We start from the raw sequence: 14,559 nt of genomic DNA on the forward strand, positions 1-14,559 counted from the left end.
TGATATTTCTATTCCTCAATTGTTTTCATAGTGTACTTCAAATCCAATTAATTAATAAACGTTTGCAACTCTGATTGAGGTCCAGTTTAATACCAAAATTACATGCAAAATATATAATTTCAAAAATTATATATAAATTTAGTTAGAAAAACAGAGTTAAATAAATTTAAATATATTTCTCAATTTTAATGTGACTAATTCACTTTTATATTTTTGGGCTCTAAAAATTAACCTAAATGCCATTTAATTTTTCTATCACTATTATAAAGACATGACTGTGTTTCTTAATAGAAATAGAAACAGATGTTCCCAAAACTAAGGAATATTTCTTCTAACATAATAGTTTAGTCCTCCCCCAATTATTATAAATTATTAGATATCCAAACTCTGTTCGTGGTTATAAATCACCAGATTTTTCAACAATTTTTCATGCTCTAGAATCTAATGGAAGCACTAAATTACTCGAAATGGAAATTTATGCTTCCTGATTTCGTTTTTGTGGTCTCCACATACAAACTATACAGGGTGTTCTCGACAACCATGGGAAAAATTTTAATGGGGGATTCTAGAGGCCAAAATAAGACGAAAATCAAGAATACCAATTTGTCGATGGAGGCTTCGTTAAAAAGTTATTAACGTTTAAAGTTCCGCGTGCGCTCGCGTCTCACAAGCATAGCCTTAAACGTTAATAACTTTTTAACGAAGCCTCCATCAACAAATTGCTATTCTCGATTTTCGTCTTATTTTGGTCTCCAGAATCCCCCATTAAAATTTTTCCCTAGCTTATCGAACACCCTGTATAAATTCTTTCTGCTAACAACGAGTAGAACGAATAAAAGAATCTACATATAACAGAAGCTCTGGATCCTCAAAAAACAATGGTTAAAAAATTGTAAAACACTTAAATCACAAACATAAAAGGCTAAAAATTCAATAGTCTACAATGAAAGAGAAAATTACTAAAAGACGATTAAAATGATTTAAAAACGATTTTTCAGAGTCTAAGGATCCGAGAAGGATCCAGCAAGGGCCGAGTGAAAGTAAAATAAAAAGTTTCAAAGCTGATGTGAAAAAATGAACGTTAAAAACTTTTAACGAGTTTCCCTTGAAAGAATGGTTTAAGCTCTGATAACCGTTAAACCGATGAAACCCTGATAAAATTTACTAATATTCTTCGTCCCGTTGCTTATCGTGTGACGTGCAATTTTTATTTTTAATTAGTTTCGAAAATGCAATGAAATTACGACTAATTACTAACTGCGTTCGACACATCTAATCCAAACGAAAATAAAATAAAAATAAAAATAAAATAAAAATATAATAAAATTAAATTACACGTCGAAAATAATGAAATTAAATTTTGAAATTTAGAGATTAAAAAAAAAATCGTTTTTAAATCAATTTAATTGTCTTTTAGTAATTTTGAATTTCTAGCCTTTCATGTCCAAATTAAAAGAGACCAAAATTAAATACTGTAATTTTTTGAAATTTTAAATTGGAAACAAATTGCACATGTCAAAAATAAAGACCTTAATTTTTCATTTGAGAATGTTAAATTCCACGATTAAAATTCTGATTTTTATTTTGCAAGTGCAAAGTATGATTTTGGAAATCGTTGCAACGCAACTGTATTTTTCACCAAGCTTGGCTCTCGAAGTGGATTGTCTTCTTCCGTTCCCACGACCGCGTCGTTTCGTAATGGGTCTTAAAGCGAGCACCTGGGCGGTAGTTTGATCGCCGCCCGAAATATCCGACCGTGACGTTAAATCGATGCCACGTGCCTCGCGAACTTTCGAACCGAAATACTAACTAGCCTCTCCGGCACGACCTAAGGCAACCTCTCGACGCGTGTCTCCGCCTGGTTTCGCGCTTAAATCTGTCGCCGACTCGAACACCATTAAGACCTTCTCCCACGCCAACAAGAAAATAAGCAAAGGCTTCAAAATAATCGTTTCGAACGACACACACGATTCTCGACCAGCAATTTTTGCGATTACGTCGCTCAGAATAGAAAAAAGACCTTAAGCCCTTTTCCCACTTGACTTATTGGATGATTGATAAATTCTATCGATGGACAAAATATAAATAACATTGTAAAGACTCTATAAATTTGAATAGAGATGATTTTCACATGAAGATTTGTTTTTTTAATGAATTAAGCCCTTCTTCCACTTGACTAAGTGGACGATTAATAAATTGTATCGATGTACAAAGTATAAATAAGAATATAAGGATTCTATAAACTTGCATAGAGATGATTTTCACCTCATGATTTCTTTTCATGGATTAAGCCTTTCTCCCACTTAGTGGACGATTGATAAATTGTATCGATGGACAAAGTATAAATAACATTGTAAGGATTCTAGAAACTTGAATACAGATGATTTTCACCTGAAGATTATTTTTAATAGATTAAGCCCTTCTCCCGCATGAGCTATGTGAGCCCAAAAATAAGTCTCAAGAATAGACATTTCGAACAACATAGATCATTTGCGACTACTAATTGTTTCGATTACGTTGCTCAGACTAGAAAAATAAACCTTAAGTCCTTCTCTCACTTGACTTACTGGGCGGTAGAAAAATTCTATCGGTGAATAAAGTATAAATAACAGTGTAAAGATTCTGTAAACTTGAATAGTAAAGACTATCATCTGATGATTTCTTTTGATGGATTAGGCCCTTCTTTCACTTGACTTTATGGACGACAGAAAAATTGTTTCGACGACCACAGTACAAATAACAATATAAAGACTCATTTAATTTGAATATAGATGATTGTCGCCTCATAGTTTCTTTTAATAGATTAGGCCCTTCTCCCACTTGACCTTATGGACGATAGAAAAATTGTTTCGACACCCACAGTACAAATAACAATATAAAGACGCCTTAAACTCGAACAGATGTAATTGTCACCTCATAATTTCTCTTAGTGAATTAAGCCCTTCTCCCACACGAGCCATTCAAATCACAAAAATTACTAAAACTCCAAAATATCCAAAATAACCATTTCAAACAACGCAGACAATTCTCCTCTACTAATTAATTCAATCACGTCTCTCAGACTAGAAATATACCTTAAGCCCTTCTCCCACTCGACTTTATAAACAATCTAAAAATTGTAACAACGGACCCACTACAAATAACAATGTAAACATTCCATAAATTTGCACAAATACGATCGTCGCTTAATCGTTTTTTTTTTTTAAAAGTTTCCCAAGTGGGAGAATAGCTTAACGATGCAGATTCCACTGTTGCAGTGACTCCGGATAATTGTCACGCGCCACTTTACAAGAGGATCCGACGTTTACGTCGCGCAAGCTCCATGAAAATTACGCTAACGCGTTCTAATTATTGCCTAGAGTTCTCGGAACCGCCAAATAATTCGCTGTCGACTGTCGGCTCGCTCGGCTAAAGTGCGCCGCTATCTCTCGTCGACGGCGATGCTCCATTTGCATACCACTGCCAAATCGTCGCGACAATAAACGGCGAACGAAACGCTCAGGAAAATTTCGCCAGACGCGTCTTCCGAAGTTCCCGAACCGTAACGTTCCCCGGGGGCTTCCAAGAACCACCGAAACGCGGACGGCACCTTTGAGGTTAGGTTCGGAATCGGGGTTCGACTTCCCACTACATTAGACTTCAAAATTAGCTCTGGCAAATAAAATTTAGAAGATATTCTTGAAAAATAATTATGGAAGGAAAACTAAAGTCAATTTTTTTTTAAATACAAAAATTAATTTTTAGTTGTTTGTGCTGCTATCTATTTCTATGCATGCGTCAATAATTTTGTAATGATACTTTTTGAGGTTATGTTCGACATCAGTGACCAGTTCGACTTAAAAATTTACTCTATGATGAATAAAATATAGAAAATGATATTCTCAAAAATAATTATGAAAATAAAATGAAAGTGGATTCGATCTTTTTTTGAATAAAAAATTAACAATCTTTTGTTGTTTTTTTTCATTCTTTGTGCTCCTAGCAACTCTTACGCATGCGTCAATAATTTTGTAACGATATTTTTGAGGTTATGTTCAACTTCCCACTACATTAGACTTTAAAATTAGCTCTGGCAAATAAAATGTAAAAGATATGCTTGAAAAATAATTATGGAAGGAAAATTGAAGTCAATTTTTTTTTAAATACAAAAATTAACAATCTTTTGTTGTTCGTGTTGCTATCAGTTTCTACGCATGCGTCAACAATTTTGTAATGATACTTTTGAGGTTATGTTCGACATCAGTGACCAGTTCGACTTAAAAATTTACTCTATGATGAATAAAATATAGAAAATGATATTCTCAAAAATAATTGTGAAAATAAAATGAAAATAGATTCAATTTTTTTGAAATAGAAAATTAACAATCTTTTGTGGTTTTTTCATTCTTTCGAGCTCCCATAGAATTCTGCATGCGCCAACAATTTTCTAATGATTTTTTTGAGGTTATGTTCGACATCAGTGACCAGTTCGACTTTGTACTATATTCGACTTTAAAATTTACTCTACGAAATAGAATATAGAAAATGATATTCTCAAAAATAATTGTGAAAATAAAATGAAAATAGATTCAATTTTTTTGAAATAGAAAATGAAAAACAATCTGTCGTTGTGTCTTTCACCTATCATGCTCCTATCAATCTTTGCTTGCATCAACAATTTTGTAACGATAGCTTTGAGGTTAGGTTCGACACCAACGTTCTACTTTGCCCTGCATTAGACTTTAAAATTAACTCTACTAAGTAAAATATGGAAGATATTTCGAAAAATAATTGTGAGAAGAGAAACAAAAGTGCATTCGATTCTTTTGGTTTACGAAATCCTTTTTAAATAATTAGTATGGAAGAATATTTGGTTGCCTCTTTCACCCTTAGTGCACCTATCAACTACTGCGCATGCGCCAACAATCTTGCACCTCTTTATATATTCACGAAACGTGATCATCATGTTTGAGGTTATATTCGACATTTGCATTCAATTTCACACTACATTCGACTTTGAAATTAACTCTACGATTTATAATACAGAAAAAGATATTCACAAAAATAATTGTGAGAAAAAAACCAAAGTGATTTCGATCCTTTTGCCTTATAAAACCTTTTTTTACAATAAACAATGTGGAACAATCTTTCGTTGCTTCTTTCACCCTTCGTGCACCTATCAACTACTGCGCATGCGCCAACAGTACCTCTTTATATATTCACGAAACATGGACGAAATTTTTAAGGTTACATTCGAAACCCAGTAATTTACTTTAAAATTATCTCTGCTAAATAAATCACAGAAAACAATATTCTCAAAAATAATTACAAGAAGGAAACGAAAGATTCCATCATTTTGGCTTAGCAAAATCTTCTTTTAAAATAAATAATATGGAACAATCTTTCGTTGCTTCTTTCACCCTTCGTGCACCTATCTGCGCATGCGCCAACAGAAGCTCTTTAAATATTCACGAAACGTGGACATTTTTAAGGTTACATTCGAAACCCAATAATCTCCTTTAAAATTAACTCTACTAAATAAAACACAGAAATATTCTCAAAAATAATTACAGGAAATAAAAAATGGATTCGATTCTTTATACTAATGAAATCTACTTTTAAAAAAAGAATATGCAACAATCTTTCGTTGCTTCTTTCACCCTTCGTGCAGCTATCAACTATTGCGCATGCGCCAACAGTACCTCTTTATATATTCACGAAACGTGGACATTTTTAAGGTTACATTCGAAACCCAATAATCTCCTTTAAAATTAACTCTGCTAAATAAAAAACAGAAAACAATATTCTCAAAAATAATTACAAGAAATAAAAACTGGATTCGATTCTTACGAAATCCATTATTAAATGAAAGATCGTGAAAGAATATTTCGTTATTTCCTTTCTATTAATACCTGTGTACATAATTCCGTATGTTGGCGAAACTTGGAAACGTCGGTGTTTGTTCTTTTCGTTCGTGCTTTATTGACCGTGGCTAAACAGGTGTGCTGGCGCGGGGCGACGCTCAGGAAACGTTTCGATTCGCTCGTTAAGCGATACAAATTACCGAACGTCAATGGCCTTCGCCGTAGCGCAAACGACACGACCCCATGCGCCCCCTCGCGAACGAAAACACATGGTCGGTTGACTTCCCTCTCCCATTAGTCAATTCTGACCGCCACCTGTGGCTTTGATAGTCTTTCACGGCCGCCGCGGAATTCCTGAAGATACGCGGGGCACGAAAAAGCGCCGGCGCGAGCCGAGCGCCACCGCTCCGTAGTTAACGCCTCGTGAAAAATAAACGTCAACCGCGGCCGGGGCGATAAGCGGAGCGGTCCCCAAGGTCAATCCTGAAATTCCAGTTCCGTTCCAGACCAACGATACGCGACGGTGGAATTAAAATTACGCGACTCTGGAAACCCCGGTCGACGATTTCCCTTGTTTACACAAAAAAGACCAAAACCAACAAAAGTTAAAATTTCACGATTTCCCCCCAGAAACCTCGCATCAGATTCTACGTATCCATCGATAACAATTTTGAGACGCACACCGTGTGCGGAAGCCTCTATTTAGTATCCTTATACACGCGCACCAAACGCCCATAGGCGTTTCCCGCACATCATCGACAGATCAATTACTAATATTCACCTAACAGCTACCAAAAGGGTTTGATCTCTACGTCCAAGCTTCACGGAAAGATTCACTTCCCAAGATCTACCAACTCCCCAAAGACTATTCTATTTTATGCCAGTTTACGTGGCATCCTTTGCTTCCCCACCTGACCCAGCGATATTTCTCGTCTTCGATCTACGGATCCACGGATCTGGCACAGGCACCGGGCAATATACCTCTGGTACTTACATGCTCCTGATCGACGATCGACGGAACACCACGCGATCCTGGCGCGGCGACGCTCGCCATGAAACGTCACAACAACTCGACGAGGCACTGCATCCGTGGAGATCGTCGCGATTCACTGAGAGAGAACGGTGGGGTCTTTCTTTGGGCGAACGCGTTGACACACTCGCGCGAACGAGAGAAACCGCTAGCGCCGCGACGGACCGGAACGAGACTCACGCGAGGCGCGAGGCGAAACTGACTCGAGCCGTGACTCGCTCGCCGGTTTTATACGAGTGACTGGTTTCCCCCGCGCGGAGGCGACGGTTGGCCCACGATGCGTGTGTACCACGCACTCCGCTGAGAAGCCCACCGACGTACTTACCTGCGGGTCTCCGTTTGACCGTACGCCGGCGTTCGTGCTTGACCCCGCGGAACCGTGGCGAGCCTGGTCACTCGATCTAACCGCGGTGTAATTTATGCCGAACCATCGACTTTACCGCCTATGAAATTCCGTTTCTTTTCCTGGGAGGCGCTGGCGGTGACGTAACACCGCCTCTGCTGCGACGGGGTCTCCCACCCGAAACGCTGAATGGCGGTATTGGAATGGTAAATACCGGTAGCGGAGGCCTTGCCAACCCCTACAGAGAATATCAAGATGGCGGACGATAGTATTTTTTGTATTTATGATGTAGCTATTTGTACCATAGAAATTAAGAGGATAGATTCTCGAAGAAATAACGATATTTAATCAATTGTCTTCCTAATCATTAATATAATCAAATTTTCTTGATTTGATTTTATAATTATTAATGATTGGTATTGAATATAGCATTAAAATTGATATAAATAATATTAAAACACCGGGTTTATTTGACTGTGTATTAGATTGGTAAATACCGGTAGCAAGAGGGCTTACCAGCCCTATGGAAAATATCAAGATGGCGGACGATGATTGAGGTGTTTATTGTGTTTTTGATGTAGTTATTTGTACCATAGAAATTAAGAGGATAGATTCTCGAAGAAATAAGGATATTTAATCAATTGTCTTCCTAATCATTAATATAATCAAATTTTCTTGATTTGATTTTATAATTATTAATGATTGGTATTAAATATGGCATTAAAATTGATATAAATAATATCAAAACACCTCCTACTTTATTTGACTGTGTATTAAATTGGTAAATACCAGTTGCAGAGGGCTTACCAACCCTATGGAAAATATCAAGATGGCGGACGACAATTGAGGTGTTTATTTGTACCATCGAAATTAAGACGATATATAATTGTATAAGAGAATAAAATATAAACTATAATCGTTTAAAAATTTGTTTAAAGCAGGGCTTACCAATCCTATGGAAAATATCAAAATGGCGGACGACGATTGAGGTGTTTATTGTGTTTATGATGTATTTATGTGTACCATCGAAATTAAGGAGATAGAAATATTGAATATTAGTTAAATTCTGTAATTTTCAAATTTTTAAATAGTTACTTATGGTTGTTAACCTAAAAATTTATAACAAAAATAAAAAAAGATACATTTTTTGAATTTAAAGAAATCTATTTAACATTTTTAAATAACAATATATACCGAATATACACAATCAGAAGAATGACTTAATTTTGATAGAATACAAATGATAATTTACGATAAGATACGAAATTTAACCCGTTTTGCAAATATTTTTTGAAACGTTTGCAAACAGTTTTCGAGGTATAATAATTTACGTGCCATTTTTAATATTTATCGACACTTCGTCACGCGATTTATTCCCCGATAAAACAGAAAATTCAATTTATTAGTCGTATATATAAACAAAATTTAAACGTTAACACGTTATTGCATCTCCCCCTAAATTTATGTATCCTTCGGATCGATTAATTTCAACTAGCGTTTAAAAAGAGAATGCATGTAACAATGGCGACGATTTACGGGCACAGAAGAATATAATGGAAACCCGTAAATTAAATTCAAAATTGAACTTAACGTGCATTGTTGCTGACGATGGAAAATGTCGAAAATCGTTAATGACGTTAATGGTAGTTTGATGCGAATATAGATTTTGTCACTGTTATTAAAACTGTATATACGGTGCTGTTATAATATATGCTGTGGCGGCCATTTTGGACCACGCAAAAAACTCGATATAAAAATTGTAAAAAAAAATTGTAAATTTCTGAAACTAATCTAACAATGTAAATTTCAGTACAAATTTTAGTAACAATTTTAGTAAAAATTTACACTGTAGTAATTTAGTAAATTTTAATAAAAATTTATACTGTAGTCATTTAGTAAATTTTAATAAAAATTTACACTGTAATAATTTAGTAAATTTTAGTAAATATTTACACTGTAGTATTTTAGTAAATTTTAATAAAAGTTTACACTGTAATAATTTAGTCAATTTGAATAAAAATTTACACTATAGTAATTTAGTAAATTATAGTAAAAATTTACACTATAGTAATTTAGTAAAATTTAGTAAAAATGTACACTGTAATAATTTAGCAAATTTTAATAAAAATTTACACTCCAGTAATTTAGTAAATTTTAATAAAAATTTACACTGTAATGATTTAGTCAATTTGAATAAAAATTTACACTGTACTAAATTAATAAATTTTAATAAAAATTTACACTGTAATAATTTAGTAAAATTTAGTAAAAATTTACACTGCTTATTAAATTATTTATACAAAAGCTTGAAAGATTAATTTATTTATACGATCAAAAATCTGTTATTAAATAAATAATATATCTGTAACTTATTATATGTTATTTTACAAGTTATAAATGTGTGTCTATTTTAGTAATAGTATTCGTCAATCTTTGTGAAGTCTGAGGTCTCTTTTGACTAATATAAATCTTCTCCGACTCTAAATTCTAAGAAATGTTTAGTTTGGCCAACGCGAGATTCTTCAAACTGCTTGCAATAATTAATCACACCACACAAGTGTAAAATCATCCACTCCAAAAATAGAAATTTATTATTATTATTTTAACAACTAAATTCTGAAGACAAATTAAAAATAAAATAAAAATCAATTATTAAAAATCTATAACAAAACAACCCTCCCAAATCTACAATAAAATTTCCCATTCAAAATCAAAATCAAAAATAACTAAAATCATCGACTCTAAAAATAGAAATTTATTATTATTATTTCAGCAACTAAATTTTGAAAAAAGAAAAAATAAAAGTCAATTATTGTAACTTTATAACAAAAACAACCCTTCGAAATCTATAATAAAATTTCCCCTTCAAAATCAAAATCATCCACTCTAAAAATAGAAATTTATTATTATTATTTCAACAACGAAATTCTGGAAAAAAAATAAAAATAAAACCAACTATTGAAACTCTATGACAAAAACAACCCTTCGAAATCTATAATAAAATTTCCCCTTCAAAATCAAAATCAAAAACGTATAAAATCATCGACTCTAAAAATAGAAATTTTTATTAGTATTTCAGCAACTAAATTCTGGAAAAAAATAAAAATAAAATCAATTATTGAGACTCTGTAACAAAACAACCCTTTGAAATCTATAATAAAATTTCCCCTTCAAAATCATCGACTCTAAAAATAGAAATTTATTATTACATATTCTTTCAACTAAATTCTGAAAAAAAATAAAAATAAAGAAAAATTAATTATTGAAACTCTATAACAAAAACAAACCCTTCGAAATCTATAATAAAATATCCACTTCAAAATCAAAATCAAAAACGTATAAAATCATCCACTCCAAAAATAGAAATTTATTATTATTATTTCAACAAGTAAATACTGAAGAAAAATAAAAAAAAAATAAAAATCAATTATTAAAAATCTATAATAATACAACCCTTCCAAATCTATAATAATATTTCCCCTTCAAAATAAAAATCAAAGTTGCGATGTTATTTCTCAAAAAAATCCAGACCCAAGTATTCAATACCACTTTCATTCGCCTCCAGCCATAACCTCAACTCGTTATTACGTTGTTTCTCGGTTTCGTAACGCCGATAAGGGCCGAACGATTAACCGTGGACTTGCAAAGGAATCGAAGAACGAAACTCCGTGGAGCACCGTAGGTGAAAGTAACGAATTGCGCGGGTGGATCGTTTTATTTTGAATACGACGAAAACCAAGCCTTCGATGTCGCGGCACGTGAGTCATCCTCGGCGCTATCGGGTAGGCGAGAGGAGCACGACGACCCTGACTGCGCGTAACTTTATTTCTGTCCTTCACCGAGAGAATTTAATGCGCGCCATTGCCAGGCGATCGGTGTCAAACCGTGGCTCATAATTCCGGTCCGGAGGAGCTCGACGACTTTACGAACACGCCCCTTACGAACGATTTTCTTCACGGTGACTACCAACCAATGGGGAAAACACAATAGGGTAGCTGATAGATCGCCACGAGGGAGAGGGTACGGGCCACGTTTATTGGCTACGTTATTTTTATGGCGTTGTTTACAGTCTGGCCACCATTAAACTTTTTTTTAGAAATTTTTTGGATTCTATTGGATATGACGACGTAATATAAATTTTAAGTCTAATAATAGTAACTGTATTAGAGAAATAAATAAATAAAATATACATTATAATCGTTTTTTAAATTTTTGGGAGGACAATTTTAATTCTCAGGAGCAGTACTATAAAATTATTTTGAAATTATTGAATGTTTATATTGGAAATAATTTTTGAAGTGCAGAGGGCTTTTTTAGGGATATTTAAAATTAATTTTTTGTGTTCTAATGGCTATAATCGATATCATATAAATTTTAAGGTTAATTTCGAATAATACAAACTGAATTAGAGAAATAAATTATAATCATTTTTTAAATTTGGAAAAACAATTTTAATTCTCAGTATCATAAAATTATTTTGAAATTGTTGAATGTTTATAATGGAAATAATTTTTGTAATGCAGAAGGTTTTTTTTAGAAATTTTTAAAAATTAATTCTTTGTGTTCTAATGGCTATGGTGACATAATATAAATTTTAAGGTTAGTTTCAAATAATATTAACTGCATTAACGAAATAAACAAATAAAATGTAAATTATAATAGTTTTTAAATTTTTGTGAGAACATTTTTTTTAATTCTTAGAAGCAGCACCATAAAATTTTTTTTTAAATTGTGAAATGTTCATATTGAAAACAAGTTTTGAAGTGCATGGGGTTATAATGTAAATTTTCAATTTTGCTTTTTTTAATGTATTGTTTCCTTTTGTATTGAAGGACCTTTTTTACGAATAAATGAATAATATAAAAATTACTAGATTTGTACTGTTGTTTTTAGTAACGAAAGCATTTTGTAATTTCTTTCAAACATAATTATTTAGTGGAAGTGAAATATTGAGAAATATTGGTAGACAGTTTGCAATTTAGTATCGTCAAAAAACGAAAATGGCGACTCTTAAGTCCCCACGTGTCATATTCCAAAAATTGTTTTCGTCTATAAGGGAGCCATTTTGTAATTTTTTTGAAGTATATAATTATTTAACAAAAGTGTTTGGTGTCCTGTTTGTGAAATCAGATTGAATATTCATAGATAGTTTGCAATAGAGAGTCGTCGAAAAACAAAGATGGCGACTCTCAAGTCCCACATGCCACATTCGAGATGCGATTTTCCTTAGTAAAAGGACCCATTTTGTAATTTCATTCAGACATAATTATTTACTAAAAGTGAAACATTCTGAAATATTGAAATATTGTTACATATTTTGCAATCAAGAGTCTCTAAAAAACAAAGATGGCGACACTCAAGTCCCACATGCCACATTCCAGAAACGATTTTCCTCAGTAAAAGGACCCATTTTATAATTTCTTTCGAACATAATTATTTAATGAAAGTGAACTATTCAGAAATATAGAAATATTGGTACATATTTTGCAATCGAGAGTCGCTAAAAAACAAAAATGGCGCCCACTCTTAAGTCTCACGTGTCAGACCCAGTCTTATCGACCCTCAGTGTTCGCCCACCCTCAGGCTCCTCCTCTCTCTAAAAATGATCGTGTATGGAAAAGTGAGAATCCATATCCTCAGTACGACGGAGACAGATCCTGCCTCGCTGCCAGATCCTCGCCAGGATCTCCAGTTCCCCGCCGCTCTGACTCCGGAGTCGTAAGATAACGCGCGTCAGAGCCCCCCAAAGGCTGCGAGTTTACTCACGGAAAATTGCCTTGGCGTGCACCGAGAGACTCCAGCATGTGCATCCCCCGCTTATATACGCCGACCGTCTCTCTATGTGTACCCACGTAAAACGAGAGGGTCTATGAAAATACGTACGCTCGTCGTATACTCGTACGGAGCGAACCCAATCTCCGATCGAAAGTATCTTATCGCCCGCTATCGGCCGTCGCGCGAAATATCAACTGTCCCCGGGTAAACAACAACAACGATAAAACGAAACTCTTTTTTTCTTTCGTTCATTTGCTGACGCACGATGCGTAACGTAAAGCCGCGTCCCCACTGGGTCGGCTTTTGCCGTTCGGCACGGCCGATCGGCAAAAGCCGAGAATTGCGTCTACACTGCGTCCGCATCTGTCATCTAGCACGGCCGATCGGCACCCTAAGTACTTCTCGGCAAAGCCAAACACTGCATCGTCTTGGATAGCATGGCTTGAAAAGCCGACCGGCATGCCGACGAGTCGATCGGCACGATGTCGGTAACCATCAAAAGAGATCGTGCCAAGACACGAGAGCACGAAAGTTTCATGTCAATTTCGTTCCAAAACCATCATCGAGATACAAAGATACAGGAACTTTAAACGTTAATAACTTTTTAACAAAGCCTCCATCAACAAATTGGTATTCTTTCGCGATCGAACGGAAAATTTCACAGCGCGACGATTGCTACCTCCAGTTCTGAAAGGCCCAGGCAGGGCCATAAAGCCCCGTCTTGTAACCAAATATGGTCATAGGCGAAAGATTTTTTCCTCGTGCCCATATTTTTGCATAGTCGATGTTTCCGGAGCCCGTTTCTTCCTCCGATACGCGATTTTGGGGGTGTCAACCGAATTTGGTATTAACTTTTAGCTCGACCGATTGGTCATCGACTAAGGGAAGGAGGACCCATTTTCACACCCCGTTTGGGAGGAAAACTCTTTCCTCATACCTGAACGTGGTGGAGGAAGACTTCCAGGTCACCCCCAGAACGAGGGTGCCCGAGGTTTTCTCCCCAAGTCGAAGGCTACGTTAATTTATCGAAGAAAAAACGGGACTCCGGATTAGGACGCGACGAGTGGCCGCGCGTGTTTGACAGCTGTTTTATGGCTATACACAACGATTTGCAATTTTTTTTCTCCGTTGAAAAATTTAGACACCTAATTGGATTTTCAGTAAGGAATTTTTTTCTCGAAAGTGCGTACGATTTTGGAGGTATGTGTAATGATAAAAAATGATTGTAATTGATCCCCGCAACCGAAAATAATTTTTTTAGAACGATTTGAAAAATTTCAGCACCTACTCGATTTTTTTTCTCGAAAGTAGATAGGATTTCGGAGGTATGTGTACTCACCAAAAATGATTGTAGTTGACCCCCGCAACCGAAAATAATTTTTCCAGAACGATTTGAAATTTTTGAATTTAATTGTTAATAACTTTTTAACAAAGCTTCCATCAACAAATTAGTATTCTTGATTTTCGTCTTATTTTGGCCTCTACTATCGCTCATTAAAATTTTTGCTAGAGGTGGCCGAACACCCTGTATATTCTTCTGCTACGTAAACTCGGACGCATCCAAAATC

General features: G+C 34.7%; 1 protein-coding gene and 1 long non-coding RNA gene across 4 annotated transcripts in view; both read right to left on the minus strand.

Moving 5' to 3' along the window:
* The window catches only part of LOC122400009, a 251,400-nt gene extending 244,340 nt beyond the window's left edge, over positions 1-7,060 (minus strand). For both annotated transcript variants that reach the window (XR_006259318.1, XR_006259317.1), the window contains exon 1: positions 6,838-7,060. This is a non-coding gene — a long non-coding RNA (uncharacterized LOC122400009). The remainder of the gene's footprint in view (positions 1-6,837) is intronic.
* Positions 1-14,559, minus strand: part of LOC122400008 (cysteine-rich motor neuron 1 protein) — a 653,650-nt gene that overhangs the window by 437,852 nt on the left and 201,239 nt on the right. The window lies entirely within an intron of this gene.

Source organism: Colletes gigas, unplaced genomic scaffold, assembly GCF_013123115.1.
Source record: "Colletes gigas isolate AHSC1104 unplaced genomic scaffold, ASM1312311v1 Colletes_gigas_Sc00015, whole genome shotgun sequence".
NCBI lineage: Eukaryota > Metazoa > Arthropoda > Insecta > Hymenoptera > Colletidae > Colletes > Colletes gigas.